We start from the raw sequence: 14,132 nt of genomic DNA on the forward strand, positions 1-14,132 counted from the left end.
ATATCCTTAATGAACACTAGATGCAAAGATTTTCAATCGAATACCTGCAAATCAAATCCAATACCACCCCAGAAAGATCATAACATCACAATTAAGTGGGATTCAACATTTGCAAATCAATAAACATTATAATTCACAGCAATAGAATGAAGAACAAAAACCATATGGTCATCTCAATAGACACAGAGAAAACATTTGATAAAATTCAACAAACCTTCATGATAAAAACTTTCTACTAATTAGGTATAGAAGGAACATTGCTCAAATGGGGAAAAGCTGAAAATATTTCCCTCAGATCTGAAAAAAAACAAAGACGTCACTTTCACCAGTTTTAATAGAGTAATGGAAGTTTTAGCAAGAGTATTTAGAGAGGAGACAGAAACAGCATCAAAGTTGAAAAAGAGGAAGTCACATTATCACATTATCCATGTTTGCAGAGGACATGATGCTGTACACGGAAAAATCTAAACATCCCATGGAAAAGTTATTAGAATTGATAAAGCAATTTAGTAAAATTGCAGGTCACAAAACAGACATACAAAGAATAGCAGCTTTTTGTATGCTAATGATGCTAATGATGAACTCACAGAAAGGAAAATCAAGAAAGAAAATCCATTCACAATAGCCACAAAAAATGCCAAATATTTAGAAATAAATTTAAGAAAATGAAAGAACTCTACAATGAAAATTGTCAAACATTGGTGGAAGAAATCATCATGGAAACAAAAAAATATATAAATATATTCCTTGCTCATGGATCAGAAGAATCAGTATCATTAAAATGTCTATACTACCTAAAGCAATTTACAGATTCTATGCAATCCTTATCACTACACAATGGCATTCTTTACAGAATTAGAAAAAGCAATCCTAAAATTCATATGGACTCACAGAAGACTCAGAATAGCCAAAGGGATCCTGAACAAGAAAAATCAAGCTGGGGACATCACAATACCTGACTTCAAAGTATACTACAAAGTTATAGTAATTGAAACGGCATGGTACCGGCATTAAAAACAAATACATAGATCAATGGAACAAAATAGAAAGCCCCAAATTAATCTACATATATATAGCCAACTGATTTTTGAAGAAAGTGCTCAGACCATACAATGGAGTAAGGAAAATCTCTTCAACAAATGGAGCTGGCTAGACTGGATGTATACATTTAGAAGAATCAAATTAGATCCATACCTCTCACCATATATAAAAATCAACTCAAGATTAATCAAATACTTAAAGTTAAGACCTGAAACTATGAAGACGCTGGAAGAAAACGTAGGGGAAACATTCTAAGATATTGGTGTAGGGGATGACTTCTTGGACATAAGCCCCAAAACACAGGAAACAGAAGCAAAAATAAACAAGTGTGACTGTATCAAATTCAGAAGCTTTTTCACAGCAAAAGAAATGACCAATTGAGTGAAGAGATATCCAACAGAATGGGAAAAAATATTTGCAAATCACCTAACAAAGGATTAATATCCCAAATTTATCAGCAACTTAAAAAACATAACAAAAACAATCAGCCCAGTTGAGAAATGGGCAGAAGACTTCAATAGACAGCACTCTGAAGAATTACAAATGGCCAATATGAAAAAATGCACAACATCACTAGCCATCAGGAAGTGCCAATCAAAACCACAATGAGGTATCATTTCATCCTGCCAGAATGGCTACAATCCAAAACACAGAGAGTAGCAAACATTAGTGAAGATGTGGACAAAGAGGAACCTATATACACTATTGGTGGGGATGGAATTTCGTGCAGCCACTGCGGAAAACAGTATGGAGATTTCCTTATAAACCAGGAGTTGATTTGCCATGTGATCCAGCAATCCCATGAGTGGGTATAAACCCCAAAGACTTGAATACAATGTATCAAAGAGATACCTGCACTACCTTGTTCACAGTAGCACTATTCACAGTAGCCAAAATTTGTAATCAGCCAAGGTGCCCATCATCATCAGATGAATGGATGAAGAAAATGTGGCGGCCGGCGCCGTGGCTCACTAGGCTAATCCTCTGCCTTGCGGCGCTGGCACACCGGGTTCTGGTCCTGGTTGCCCCTCTTCCAGGCCAGCTCTCTGCTATGGCCCGGGAGTTCAGTGGAGGATGGCCCAAGTGTTTGGGCCCTGCATCCCATGGGAGACCAGTCCTCCTCGCTCTCTTCTCCACTATACCCAGTCTGCTGTGTAAGACTGCCAGATTTACTGAACAGAAATACAAGATACCTAGCTCACACTGTATCTCACAGAAAGAAAGGCTGTAGAGAACATACTTAAGACTTTTTTTTTTTAATTCAAGTTTATCCAATTGTCTTATTTTTGGAGGCAATGTATCTTAGTTCAAGAGGTTGTAATACAACAGTAGAGACTGGCTGGCTTATAAACAAAGACATTATTGTCCACAGTTCTGGAGGCTGCAAAGCCAAGATCAGGGTGCTAGCCTGTGGGTTCTGTTGAGTGTCCTCCTCCAGACCACAGATGGCCGACTTCTTGTTCCAACCTCATACTGTAGAAACGGTTCACAAGAGCCAACCCTCTGATGGCTTTCTGTAAGGGCTCTGCCCTCATCATCTAGTCTCAGGGACTAGACCTCCTAATCCCATTCCCTAATAATTCCTTTCCCTAATAATTCCATTAAATCGCATGAAGATTTGAATATGCGATTTTTAGAGGGAGACACACATCAGCCCCCGCAGATTGGAACTTCTCACCTTAGCTTCAGTTCTGTAGACACCAGGCCTGTGTAATCATGCAGCTGGCACGCAGTCACACCTTCTCCTTCTCCACTGCTACCAGGAGGTAGAACTAGTTATGTACCTGGGGTTCAGGGCCTTTACCCTACAAAGCCACGGGAGTAAAATGTCTGCTCTCTACATTTTGCTAAGGTAAAGGCTTTGAACTTCATTGTTAAAGCTTTAGAGAGCTGCCAAGTATTTAATAGTGAAATAAGAGAATCAGATGTGCATTTAAAAAATAATGCTGTAGCTTAGAGGATGGCAAAACTGGGAGGAGGGAGACCTCAGGGCAACTACTGTACTAATTCAAACAAGAGCAGCTAGCACTCCAAACCAGGGGAGAACAAGTGAGAAAGCCAAAGAGAAAACGCAACAAGTGTTCAAGAAGTAGGAAACACGGGGCTTGGGAGCGGACTAGCTGTGGTGAAGGCAGCGAGGGGTTGAAGGTGAGTGCGAGTTCCTCCTGGCCGAGGCACAGTGACGGGGAGCAGAACCTTCACCAAGAAACAGAGATTGAGAACAGATTTCGGGGAGGATATTCCTGTTCGTTCCCTCCGAGTGGTTCTCAGTTTCGCAAGGGGAGGGGAATGTTCTTCCGGGAATTACACTTCGTTGGCCTCCAACCAAATTCCAGCAAGAAGCAACCCCCGAGATGTATATGGCTGACTGAAGTCATTTGCAAACTGTTGCTCTTACCCTGGCTGTGAGCTCAGCGGATGAAGAAGCCCTTGCATCTCCCACATGTTGGCTAGGGCGGGCCCTTCTCACACAACAGGCCTGCCCTTTGATCCGGGGCCACGGACAGCTGTTGGCAATGTCAGCTCAGCAGCCCTTGAACGTGGTGTCCGCATTTTGCTCGGCCCTCGATCACCAAGGGGAATGACATGGGCTGATCTGTGCTTGAGTTGAAATCACTCACTCTGAACCACAACCTGATAGAACCGCCTGCGACTGACACTCTGACCAATTCAGGAGCCCGCCCCTTCGCTTTCTCTAACTCGAGGGTTACAATCGTCACATGGAATTCTTACTGCACTAAATCATCCACTTGGATAATTCAGTCAAGATCAGTTTATCAACTGCAATCATCTCTTGTCATTTCCTGAGGAGCTGGAAATAATACGGACTCTTCTGTGGCTGTTGTTACTTTTTTTTTTTTTTTGCTCACAACAAATCTCATTATTGCATCCATCGAGCTGGTTGAGAGTTTAACATTAACTTTAGTGCCAGCTCTTTGCCATGTTAATAGTCAAGTCAATAAAAGCACCTGCTATCCCTGCTAAGCTAATGAGGCAGGGGAAAGGATGGGAAGGATGGCAGGTGAGGCCACTTCTTCATCCCCTGAGCCTTGCGTTGCCTAGGCAACTTTTCCTGCAACTGTAAATGGCAGGGTTTCGCTTTCCAATGCTGTTTCCCTGTGTCCTGTGCTAGCAGCCTGCCGCTCCCAAAGGACTGGCTCCTCTGCTTTGTTTTCACAAAGAGTGTGTAGGATGAACTCAAGCTAACTGTCTCCCAGCGATTCCAGGGTTTCTCCACCCAGTTCTACTGCTCTTGATGCAATGTCTTTTGACAAAGCTGTACAGAATTGGAAGCACACTTTTGCATGTGAAATCTAAGCAGAGAGCAGCAAAGACCTCGGACAAGGAAGGAGGGCACAGGTTGAGAGACATTTAAAAAGAACTGGGGGAGGAGAGGCAGTTTTGAAACGCACCGCCTAACTGAATAACGCTAAGGAACCCAGAAAGGAGAGAAGAGTTTGCAAAATTTCAGCACCATGAATTCAAACAAGTGTTACCAAGCCCAAGTTTACTTTGTCGAATAACTAACTAAACTCCAGTCAAAGGACAGGGAAATAACAGGTAATCAACTGTAAAGATGTTGGTTTTTAAAACTGGAATCCAGGACTTGGTCGGGGAGAAGGAGTACTTTCCCTTGTTTACAGCAATCTGGCAGAAAGGAACGCCAGTCAGCTTTTTTGTTTGTTTGTTTTTGTTTTTTGACAGGCAGAGTGGACAGTGAGAGAGACAGACAGAGAGAAAGGTCTTCCTTTGCCGTTGGTTCACCCTCCAATGGCCGCTGCGGACGGTGCACTGCGATGATCCAAAGCCAGGAGCCAGGTGCTTCTCCTGGTCTCCCATGCGGGTGCAGGGCCCAAGCACCTGGGCCATCCTCCACTGCACTCCCTGGCCACAGCAGAGAGCTGGCCTGGAATAGGGGCAACCGGGACAGAATCCGGCGCCCCGACCGGGACTAGAACCCAGGGTGCCGGCACTGCAGGCAGAGAATTAGCCTAGTGAGCCACGGTGCCGGCCTCAGCTTTTGTTTTTCAACCAGCCCACCTTTTCTAAGGTGATTTCACCACTCAAATGCCTTCTCTCCTAATGTGTGCCCCTGTGCAGGCACACAAATTGCAACAAGATCCAAAGTTGCCCTCTAGTTCCCACTGCTGAAGAATCTGGTCTCTGCATTAAATGGATTTGGGGAAAGACAAGTTTTCTCAGAGCCTCGCTGTGCTCCTCTGACAAGTGTGGGTGATGAAGGAGAAAAAGCCACAACGCGCATTCTGGCTACTGCCTTGTTATCATTTTCGGAGACTACCTGCTAGCACCATGTCCTTGCTGTGGCTTCCTTGTTCCAACAGAAGTTGAGCACACACCAACCTTCCTGCTTTCTTGGTCCCTTTTTGGGAGGGATTTCCTAAATCCTTGGCCCCTTTGCTTTTTGCTGCTGGCCAGACACAGAGCCTTCTGGGTCTGCGTTGTCAGAGGTTTGGTGATTTGCCAGGCTGCCACAGGATTCCCCAGGAGAACCTTGTCAGAGGCGCTAATGAGCCTCCCTTTAACATGACTGCGCAATCCCCTGGCAATTGGGATAGAGAGAAACACCTTGCACAACAATTAGCTTTTCACAGCCACTAGCAATTTGCAGTCATTAGCACAGCAGAAGTACTACAAAGAGCACTCGGGGAGCAAACATCTCTGTGAGTCACAACAGGACTCCTGAGCAGTCAGCACAGTGAAAGCGCTGGGTGGTAACCGGGAGGAAGGGTGGCACATCCCCACCATGCAGATGCAGACGTGGAGCCACAGTGGAAGAGAGTAACCTGAATCCCACAGCGATGAGGCCGAGGACTGAGACTCACTCCTGAGCAATCAATGCCTCTCCAAGAAGGAAAATGGGCGAGCCCCCAGCAGGTGGCCTGGGCATCTCCCAGTGCTTGATGATGAGAGAGTAGGATATGACATGTAATAAAGGGCAGGAAGGCTCCTAGGTCAGGAAAGAGGGAGAGAAAAACCAATCAGTTCCTGGCAAAGTGTACAACAGACAGACAAGTGGGGAAGTTACTAACTAGGTTAAATGCCTGTGCACACTTGATGTTCCACGTGAAGAGGTGGCCTTGAGGCCGATGGACCAAACATGCTACACAGAGGAGCTCTGGCATGTTCAGAAGCCATGATTAGCTACGGAGGAGGAGGGAAGGTTTTGCTGATCATAGAGTGGCAAGGCATACTCACTCCTCCCACATGGAACTGGGGTCTCTCAAATCTTCGCCCAAGTACCAAACTTCATTTTCTGCATAACAACCGCTGTTCTGGGTGAACCGAGCAGAAGGTACCCCGTGGGCAAGGGTTGCTTGCAGAAAACATGGGGTAGACATTGAAGACTTTGGGTGGTAACAACAGAAGGTCACCTCCCCAAACACACTCCACCGGGGAAAACCGAGCTTGGAAGCTGTCATGGATATCATGTCACCAAAAATATATACGTAATAATTTGGCTCATCTTCATTAGCTAAGTGGTAGCACTGGACTTTGTCTGAGGCTTATAAAGACCTCCATTTAGGCCATTACCTCTGCGTTCACTGTAGCCTTCTGAGGGTAGGGGCTATGCGGTTGTCCACCTCTACAGCCCAGTGTATAAGAATACTCCTAGTAGATAAGGGATGTGCTGAACGCATAAAACCCACAGCCCAGATTCTCCAGGGAGACGCCACTGTAAGCATTCCACTGATGATCTATGCTTATTTGGGCTTAGACACATTGGCCAGAGAGACTTAGATCTAATTGTGCTTGATGGGAACTTCAGGGATTTCTCCAGAACTATTTCTCAGCGGTGGCCACTGCACCAAGCATTTTTCATAGCCCTTCTCAAACACTCTTTTGTCCCAGGGAAGATAGGATCAGAGGGAAATGAGGAATTCCCCCGTGGTGAAAGAAGCAAGAATTTCATAGAACGTAAAATCAAATCATAATCCTCATATTTCAGGCTCTTCAGAAATTTTTGACACTTAACACCAGTTTCAACTGGCATTTATTAAAGTCTTATCAAGTGCCAGGCTTGTACTCAGTGCTAGAAACAGAAAAATCAGGGAGACAGAAACCACAGATGTGAAAGTAGATAAATTACAACACAAGTTGGATAGCGTTCCTATTACATAACATTCCTTGGATTGCAAGTAACGGAAAAGAAATGGTGGCTGAAACAACAGTCATGTCCGATCATCTCACACATCATGAGAGTCTAGAAGCAGGTGATCCCAGACCGGCCCAGCCGTTCAGTGACATCATCACAACTCCACGCTCCATCTTTCCACTCTTCCTTCCTTTGCCCTCTGGTTTGTTGCCTGAGAGTCACTAAATGGTTGCTCAGCTCCAAGCACCCCGTCCTCCTACAATTACCTTCAATTTCCGCAGGGAGTGACTTGCTATTTCTCTTAATAACAGGAAACAAACAAATGAAAAATCTTCTGAGAAGAACCCACCAGCAGACTGCTCCTTTGGTCTCATTGGCCAGAACCAGGTCTCTTACCCACTCCCCAAACGTTCACAGGGAAAAGGGAGTGGGATTGCCACGCTTGGTGTAACAGCTCAGAAGGCTTCCTTCTCTCGGGCTGGTGGAAGGGCTCCACCTCCTTGAACATGTTGCCATGCTTTAAAAAGTGGGGATCTTACAACCTAAAGAAGGAGATGAGAAGACATTAGCAGTGTTTGCCCCAACTTTAACCGTGGACTTGTAGAGCCTATGTACTTGATTTTCTTTAATTCAATGCTACATCTTTAAGCTCCATATCCCTTCGCTCGTACAAATCCAGCAGTTCAAGGCTGCCGGAAGACTCTGGCCTTTCCCTGCCACGGCCCTGGTCTTGACTGGCTCAGTGCAGGAGTGAAATAAGCTGTCAGACTCAGCTCTGGCCCTGTCCCTGAGCTCTAATCATCTTAAACTTTCACAGTTGCAAGCAATGTCAAAACCCAGCTTGCTGCTGTGCGTGGGAGGTTGGAACACTGGAGGGGAAGGGTGAAAGTCAGGTCAGCATGCGAGACTGCAAGGGGTTTTCTGTCCTCCACCGGGATGCTCAGAGGAGCACTCTGAACTCTGATCGCCTCCCCTAAATGGGAAGGGAAGGGACCCAGGCGGAAAGCCCAGCCACACGGGTGGATGAACAGCACTGAGAGGAACTGCAATTGGATTTCTTTCCTTGAAGAGCACTGGCTTCTATTTTCTTGTAAACTTTTATTTAATGAATATAAATTTCCAAAGTACAGCTTATGGATTACAATGGCTTCCCCCCCCCCATAACTTCCCTCCCACCTTCAACCCTTCCCTCTCCTGCTCCCTCTCATCTTCCATTCACATCAAGATTCATTTTCAATTCTATTTATATACAGAAGATCAATTTAGTATATATTAAGTAAAGCTTTCAACAGTTTGCACCCACACAGACACACGAAGTGTAAAATACTGTTTGAGTACTAGTTACAGCATTAAATCACAATGTACAGCACATTTAGGACAGAGATCCTACATGAGGAGTAAGTGCACAGTAACTCCTGTTGTTGACTTAACAAATTGACACTCTTGTTTATGGTGACAGTAATCACCCTGGGCTCTTGTCATGACTGGGCAAGGCTATGGAAGCCTTTTGAGTTCACGAACTCTGATCTTATTTAGACAAGGTCATAGTCAAAGTAGAAGCTCTCTCCTCCCTTTAGAGAAGGGTACCTCATTCTTTGATGACCTGTTCTTTCCACTGGGATCTCACTCACAGAGATCTTTCATATAGGGCTTTTTTTTTTTTTTTGCCACAGTGTCATGGCTTTCCATGCCTAAAATACTCTCATGGGCTTTTCAGCCAGATCTGAATGCCTTAAGGGCTGATTCTGAGGCCAGAATGCTGTTTAGGACATCTGCCATTCTATGAGTCTGCTGTGTATCCTGCTTCCCATGTTGGATCATTCTCTCCTTTCTTATTCTATCAGTATTAGCAGATACTAGTCGTGTTTATGTGATCCCTTTGACTCTTAGTCCTATCATTATGATCAATTGTGAACAGAAATTGATCACTTGGACTAGTGAGATGGCATTGGTACATGCCACCTTGATGGGGTTGAATTGGAATCCCCTGGCACGTTTCTAACTCCACCATTTGGGGCAAGTCCGATTGAGCATGTCAAAATTGTACCTATCCTCCCTCTCTTATTCCTACTCTTATATTTAACAGAGATATCTTTTCAGTTAACTTTAAACACCTAAGGATAATTGTGTGTGAATTATAGAGTTCAATCAATAGTATTAAATAAAACAAAAAAATACTAAAAGGGATAAAGTATTAAGTTGTTCATCAACAGTTGAGACAAGGGCTGATCAAGTCTTTGTTTCTCATAGTGTCCGTTTCACTTCACCAGGTTTCCTATTTGATGCTTGGTTAGTTTTCACCGATCAGGGAGAACATATGATATTTGTCCCTTTGGGACTGGCTTAGTTCACTCAGCATGATGTTTTCCAGATTCCTCCATCTTGTTGCAGATGACCGGGTTTCATTGTTTTTGACTGCTGTATAGTATTCTATAGAGTACATGTCCCATAATTTCTTTATCCAGTCTACTGTTGATGGGCATTTATTTTCAAGGCGTACCTAAGGGAGAGATAGGGTGGTGTCAGCCTGGGAAGAAAGCTGATGAGGTGACTGGAGAACTGTGGGGCGGACATGACTTTGGTCCACATGTCCATAGACACTGGTACACTGGTCTTAACATGGCTGCCATCAGTGTGCTACTGCTATACAAGAGCATTTCAAAAAGTGTGTGGGGATTGCCATGGTGGTGAGGTGGGTAGGGCCTGAAGTGCCGGCATCCCATATGGGCATAAGTTCAAGTCCCAGCCTCTCCACTTACGATCCAGCTCTCTGCTATGGCCTGGGAAGGCAGGAGAGGATGGCCCAAATCCTTGGGCCCCTGCACCCACGTGGGAGACCTGGAAGAAGTTCCTGGCTCCTGTCTTTGAATCGGCCCAGCTCTGGTCATTGCAGCCATATGGAGAGTGAACCATCATATGGAAGACCTCTCTCTCTCTGCCTCTCCTTCTCTCTCTGTATAACTCTGTCAAATAAATAAATAAAATCTTTTAAAAAAAGTCTGTGGGAAATGTAATTAAAAGATAAGTTCATTAGAGTGCAAAAATCTTGACATTCATGCATATGAGAAGTCATCAACAAATTTGTGAAAATGCATAATGAAAACACTATGCATAAGTTTTAAAAAAATCCGCACCCAAATTACCTTTTATTTCATTTTCCATGAGCTTCTTGAAGTACCTTTGTATATGAGTGTAATATGGTATTATACGACATAATAGTCTAACACAATATAATGATAACAGTAACTACAATTTATTGAGAATTCACTGTGTGTGAGATGAACAGGATGCAAAGTATTTTCCTCACAGGATTACTCACGATCATACATGGATGTCCCATTATAATTTGGACGCGAAGCACCTTGTACAAAGCCACTGTGTTAGACGGTGGACCCGAGCCTCAGGACTGCAGGCTGGCCTGCCTTCACTCTGCACCATTCTGCCGTCTTGCTTGCTTTTACTTCTTTTCTACCATGGTATTAACGAATATGGTGGTGACAAGGCCAGGTGATTGACAACAGACAAGACTCTGAGTTCAGAACAAACATCCCATCAGGTACCAGTGTTCGACTAGCTGGAGAAATGAAAGAGTGTCGCTCCCCCTCTTCGCGGAGGAACGACACAGGACCCTGCGCTGTTCTTTCGTCTGCTCGGCCCTCCCCGGGTTTGCTGCTGGTTCTTCCCGGGTTGGCTACTGTCCCTTCCACCTCCGTGGAAGGGCAGTTCCCCCTGGCCACATTCCCCACTTCCGCAGGGGAGCGGCACACCGCCGGCCGGCTCTCTCGGGGGCTGCACAGGTGTTCCCCTTAGATGTTCCCCTTAGATGTTCCTGGTGCATGCCGTCTCTCTCCTCCTTTATAGTCCTCCTCCGCCAATCCCAACTCAGCTGCCCACACGCTGAGTACGCTGCTCTCCTCCAAACAGGAGCAGGTCCTACAGTTTATTGGTTGAACTGGAGGCAGCTGCGTAGAAGCTGTTTCTCCTCTCCCAGCGCCATATTGTGGGAGAGCAGATGCATAGAATAAGTCCTAATTCCAGTAACTCAGTCTAGTCCGGGTTGCTCCCCACAAAAGAGTAACACCAAAAATGATTTTAAATGTCCAGAGAAGAAAACAGTTACAGTTTTCTTGCTTTGCAGAGTTCAGAGTGTAAAGAACAGAAGAGGAAAATTTATGTCAATAGAAATCATACAATAGATGGATTTCCTTCATCATTAGAATTCATCAAGCCTATGTGTGTTATCACAATTTTGAAATTCTCTTTTTTTTTTAAAGCAGCCATTATTTAGCCTCGATAGTTAATGTCTTTACTCATTAACTCAAACACTTTATTCATTCATTCACTTGTTATCATTCATTTGATGTTTATTTAGTCTCTTCTGTGTACTGGATACCACAAAGGAGAATGGAGCATTATGAACAAGGAAATGCTGTCTCCTGCCTCAAGTGGAATGAACTGCACATGCTCACAGGGGATCTGTCTCTGCTGACCCACGGTCAGCTTTCTCTCCTCTCTGACTGGGCCTCTCCTATGGCGCCTGGGCAGGATGCTGCCATGTGTGATGGACTGGCTCATTCCTGATTCAGGACGGGAGTGGAGGTCCAGCGCTGGGAGACGGTGGAGAGCAGAGGCCACAGAAGTGTCTCCTCTCTGCAAATTCTCACACAGGAGCCCTCTGGGAGGTTGTGAGACATCCCTGTCCTATGGGATTTTGAAGACGTTAGAGCTTCCAGAATCTCATGAGCCCAGCCTGTTTCCTTTAGGATTTCCCTCCCTGCCACAGAAGGACACAAGTGCTGGGGCAATCATCATTCTCCAGTCCCGCTAACGGAGAGCTCCCCCAGGCTGCAGAAGCCTGGTGGCCTCTCCAGGGGCCGGCCTTGTGGCTTGCCCCACGGACTTAAAGAAATGCGCCAGCGCCCCAGCACACTGCTCTGCCTCCTGAACTACTGACCAGCACATTCTGGAAACAGCTCCAGAACTGGCCACACCTCTGAATGACCTCTCTTCTAATTCCTACAGAAGACACAGTACTCCCCAAAACTGGCTTCTCACCACCCCCTGCTCCTCGCCAGTGTCCAAAAACCTGACTATCCCAGGTGTTACTGACCAATAACAATGGTCTCCGACACAAGCAGCTCCCCAAGCGATGGCAGGTGTCTTCAGCTGGGGCAGGCGGCATCCAGCAGGGCCAGTGCTCCAGCAAGACAGGCACCGGGGTGATGGAAAGGGTGGTGGGAGGGGACCCAGGAAACCCCCCCCGCAGCCACCCTCACCAGAATGCGAGTATTTATTCCTGCCTACGTTTCTAGGTCCAGATTTCATATCTGCCTGATATGAGGGCTTTCAAACAGTTCATGGAAAACAGAATTCAAAGATAATTGATTTGGGGGCAAGCACTTTGAAATATACGCATAGTTTTCTCATAATCTGCTCTTTGTTGTCAATGTTCCAAAGACCCTCTGATAAAGAGTACAGACTTACTGCCGGCGCCGCGGCTCACTAGGCTAATCCTTCACCTTGCGGCACCAGCACACCAGGTTCTAGTCCTGGTCAGGGCGCCGGATTCTGTCCCGGTTGCCCCTCTTCCAGGCCAGCTCTCTGCTGTGGCCAGGGAGGGCAGTGGAGGATGGCCCAAGTGCTTGGGCCCTGCACCCCATGGGAGACCAGGAGAAGTACCTGGCTCCTGCCATCGGATCAGCGCGGTGTGCCGGCTGCAGCGTGCTGGCCATGGCGGCCATTGGAGGGTGAACCAACGGCAAAGGAAGACCTTTCTCTCTGTCTCTGTCTCTCACTGTCCACTCTGCCTGTCCAAAAAAAAAAAAAAAAAAAAAAGAGTACAGACTAGGTGAGGCCCCAGGCCTCCCAGAGCTGCGATAACAGATGACTTTCTTTTTTTTTTTTTTTTGCTTTTTTTTCTTTTTTGGACAGGCAGAGTGGACACTGAGAGAGAGAGACAGAGAGAAAGGTCTTTCTTTTCCGTTGGTTCACCCCACAATGGCTGCTGCAGCTGGCGCACCGCGCTGATCCGAAGCCAGGAGCCAGGTGCTTCTCCTGGTCTCCCATGCGGGTGCAGGGCCCAGGGACCTGGGCCATCCTCCACTGCACTCCCTGGCTACAGCAGAGAGCTGGACTGAAAGAGGAGCAACCGGGACAGAATCCAGTGCCCCAACCAGGACTAGAACCCAGGGTGCTGGCGCCACAGGCAGAGGATTAGCCTAGTGAGCCACGGCGCCGGCTAACAGATGACTTTCTGAGCCCTGTGTATGTTATCTGCTTTCCCAGGTGCATTCTGAACCAGGCTTCAGAGACTTGGCACACCCTGATGCTTGCTCTGTGGCTCCTCGCGTTCAGTTTCCATAGGACGCGTGTGTCAGGCAGAAAAGTCCCAGGTGCCCTGGGCTTCTGGAAGGCAGGGGGTAGATAGCATTCCCGGCCCAGGCCAGGGTGGAGAAGCAGATCCAGTTCTGCAAAAGGGCACCGGCCTGTCCCCTTGGCAGAGAGGCCAGATTGGGGCGGGCAGTCCTGTCCGTGTGCACAGAATCCTGGGCAGAATGCCCCACGGGCCCACAATCCCAGGTACTTATGAATGGAGATGGAGAACAAGCAGTCCCACCACGCCCATGCGGAGCCCGAAGCCTTGTTTGATCTTAGAATTCTGGAAGCCGTGGGGCATGGAAGTGCTAACGCCAGGAGGCTGTGCAGTGTGCTGGAAAGAGACCTGGCCATGGAATCAGAATTTCTGGTTTGAGTCTCGGCGCTGCCCTGCCTGGCTACGTGACTCGGAGCAGGTCTCCCAGCCCTGCTGAGTGTGGGTTTTCTTGCCTGTCCAGTGAGGAGCATTAGGTCTTCCCTGATGACCTCATAGGGCCAGCCTTTCTGGTTACTTTTCCTGCACACAATGTGCAACCTCCCCGCACCCTTGTCGGGAATGGTTTAGTCAGAATTGGACAATTGGCAGGAGAAAGATAAAATG

The 14,132-nt window shown here is 46.5% G+C and overlaps 1 long non-coding RNA gene across 3 annotated transcripts in view; it reads right to left on the reverse strand.

Moving 5' to 3' along the window:
- LOC149128737 (uncharacterized) overlaps nt 1-14,132 on the reverse strand; it is a 110,623-nt gene that overhangs the window by 13,212 nt on the left and 83,279 nt on the right. Inside the window, exons 4-5 of one of the 3 annotated variants that reach the window (XR_016223424.1) lie at nt 10,476-10,730; nt 5,342-9,656 (exon numbers count right to left, since the gene is read on the reverse strand). This is a non-coding gene — a long non-coding RNA (uncharacterized LOC149128737). The other 2 variants (XR_016223433.1, XR_016223426.1) reach the window with 2 other exon arrangements.

This window comes from Oryctolagus cuniculus, chromosome 1, assembly GCF_051225735.1.
Source record: "Oryctolagus cuniculus isolate XC-2025 breed Fujian yellow rabbit chromosome 1, ASM5122573v1, whole genome shotgun sequence".
Classification (NCBI taxonomy): Eukaryota; Metazoa; Chordata; class Mammalia; order Lagomorpha; family Leporidae; genus Oryctolagus; species Oryctolagus cuniculus.